The sequence below is a fragment of the Grammomys surdaster genome, unplaced genomic scaffold (assembly GCF_004785775.1).
Source record: "Grammomys surdaster isolate TR1022 unplaced genomic scaffold, NIH_TR_1.0 262, whole genome shotgun sequence".
In the NCBI taxonomy this organism is placed as follows: Eukaryota; Metazoa; Chordata; class Mammalia; order Rodentia; family Muridae; genus Grammomys; species Grammomys surdaster.
In genome coordinates this window covers 2,550,055-2,553,185 of record NW_021604703.1, presented here as the reverse complement: position 1 = coordinate 2,553,185, position 3,131 = coordinate 2,550,055, and positions in this window count along the sequence as shown.

The following is a 3,131-nucleotide window of genomic DNA, read 5'->3' as shown; positions in this document are numbered from 1 at the left end:
TACATACACGCACACACATGTACCCCCTCACACCTCCCTCACACCAATCCTTCCCCAGCCTCTACACACGCATGCACATGAAACCCGCACCCCCCACCCCCGTGCCAATCTTTTGCGAGGGTTTTATTTTTTAAACAGAACCAGAATCCTCTAGAACGGGAATGCTCTTCTCGAAGTTACTTTTCTCTTCCCCTCAGACAGGAAGAATATAATTAACCAAATTTTACACGGGAGACTAGAGAGGTCTAGAAAAGAGTGACCAGCTTAGGTCTCCAGGATCTTTGGGGGGAGAGAAGAGTGAGGACAAACAGTAGCCTCTCTGGTCAAGATGGAGTCTCTCCAACAAAATTAAAACGTCCTAAGAGAGTAGGTACACTTAGTTTCTTCTTTCCTTTTTTATTCCGTTTTGTTTGTTAAAGGTTTTTCTTTTATGTGGGGTCTCCTGAGCCTAGGCAAGCCTGGAACTCTATACACAATAGAGTTTAATTTTTGATTCTCCTGTCTCCACCTTGACAGTGTTGGGATTAGTGGTGTGTACCACCATACCTGATTTCTGCAATGCTGAAGGCAGAACTCAAAAGTTTCATGTGTGCTAGGTAAGCAACATTCCCCAGCCCTTCAAGTGCATCTTTTCTAACCATAAAGACAGATTGTATTTCACTACAGAATTGGTCAGTAGGGTTCTCCTTCCTCCCCTCAAGGGTCTGTCATGGCTTCTTAAGGGAAGCCATGTTTTCTTTTGCTCCCTACTGTAAGTCTGTACCTACCGCTCAACCTGGTACATTTTAGGTGCTTAGCTGGTTGCTGAACACCCAAGAAATAACAAAGAAATACACAGAACACCTGGGTGCAAACCAAAGTTGGCATGGAGTGGACTGACATCAGCTCCTGCAGCCCTGCTGGACCCTCATTGTCAACTCTCCAGAGGCTTAGCAGCTCTCTGCAGCCCAAGGTTCTTGTTTGTCATGCTCTTTATTCGGAGTGAGGAGACTTGGCCAGCTTCCTGCCCCAGCTTTTCTAGTGCCAACAACAGGCTGGGAAGTGACTTACCTAAAGTCCCCTTTCACCCTGTGACAGATTAGTTTAGGGAGTGATGGTCAGAGGCAAATGCAGCCATGTATAGGCTAAAGATACATAAAGTCATAGCTGGGTGGGGACCTGGTCACAGGCAAAGTCATCTGTAGCTGCAGATAACATAAAACAGCTTATGTGACTCTGAGGTGTGCTGGATACAATCCCAGCTGGCTATGTGACCTTGGGAAGTTGTTAAAAAAGAAAGCACTGCCTTTTCTAGGTGTAAAACAGAAAAGTTTTCTATTTATTCTCTTAGCATCCCCCCCCCCGTTTCAAAATGTATTACTTTTTCTTCATTTCTTTTTTGTGGCATCAAATTCAAACTCACAACCCCACCAAAATCTGTCCAACCAACTTATCTAGTATGACGGCTTTAGATGTCCACTCTCTCTTCATACCTGAGTGTCTAAGACCTCCTTCCTCCAGCTGGAACTTACTAGCGCTCCTAGGGCAATTCTTATAAAGCCTTCTCTACCCGAGCTTTTGAGTTATTTTCAGTGTCTGTGTAGATGATCTTGAAGTCCTGATCCTCCTCCTCCTGCCTCTACCTCCCCAGTGCTAGGGTGAGCACACTGAGTTTTATGCAGTGCTGTATTTGGACCCCAGGGCCTCATGCATGCTAGGCAAACAGTCTACTGTCCATGCTGGACCTCCAGCCCCAGGAGGACTATAAGATCCTTGGGGCAACTGTCTTTTCTCTTAGGCATCTAAAATGCCACGTATGGGTCAGGCTATACTTGGTGGCAGAGCACTTTCTCAACATGCACAAGGTTCTCGGGTTTAGTTCCCAGCACCACAATAAATACATACATATATACACACACAAACACACACACACACACACACACACACCACACACTGGTCCAGTGAGACGGTTCAGAGGGCAAATGTGTAACAAAAGAAAATTTTTACAAATAAAAATACTGACTCGAAGTTACAAGTTATAATTTGTTTAAGAGTGACCCCAACACTCCCTCTATTTTCCAAGCAAAAGAAATGAAACCTAGAAATTAAATTGAAGACACATTTAAGCCACACCTCTTTCTACATGCTTGGTTTGTGTGTGGGAAAACCTTCACTTCTATTCCAACACAGACCATACCTGTGGAGGAGCTCCCTAAAGACAGCCCAGGACAATCACCAGTATTGTAGTCTCAGTTAAGGACTGCAGGAAGGAAAACAATTCAACTGAAAACTGGTAAGTGGTGACTTCAAAACAACCCAGCCGGAAATGCCATATGACTGTGTCCCTGCCTGCTGTGTTCTTCATCAAGGCTCTCACACCTGTGTTTTACTCAAAAGCATCGGTCCAGCCCCAGGGCTTTCTACGGCCATATGGGCAAGAAGCTGAACACGGGCACACAGAGGTGACAGGGAGAATCCCAGCCACCCACACAGCAGGCAGTGGCAGGCTCAGGGAGCAATGTCCCATAGCTACCCAGCAGGCTCCCCCGCTCCAAGCCACGTCCCAACATCTGCTGTTCCTCTCCTCCCTCTGGTCCAGGCCTCCACTGCTCACTTATCCAGTCCACCTGGAAAAGCCCTTGGAAGAGCCCCCACTCACAACAACTTCACCCGTTCTATCCTGAACAACCTCAAGACCCATACTTTCATTTCTTGCTTATTTTTAAAAAATTTATTATTACATTTATGTGTGCAGTTTTTTGTATGTTTGTTTGTCTTAAGGAAAATTAAGAAAACAAAACACTCCTCAAATCACAAGTTCATAGTTAGGGGTGCCTATTGACCCAGTCTGCCAGCATGAAATGTCCAGTGTGTCCTGGAGGTTACTGGTCCATAGCAGTCAATCAGAGATGTTTGGGAAGACTTGTGTGAGAATCTTAGCTCTCTGTGACCAGAGCTTAACCAACCTAATACCCATCCAGATGTCTGCAAGCACTTAAAAGATGAACAACTGCTCCCAAAGTCACTGACTGGGATAACAGCTGACATATGGCAAGAATTTGGTTCTTAGCCGGGCAGTGGTGGCGCACGCCTTTAATCCCAGCACTTGGGAGGCAGAGGCAGGCCTGGTCTACAGAGTGAGTTCCAGGACA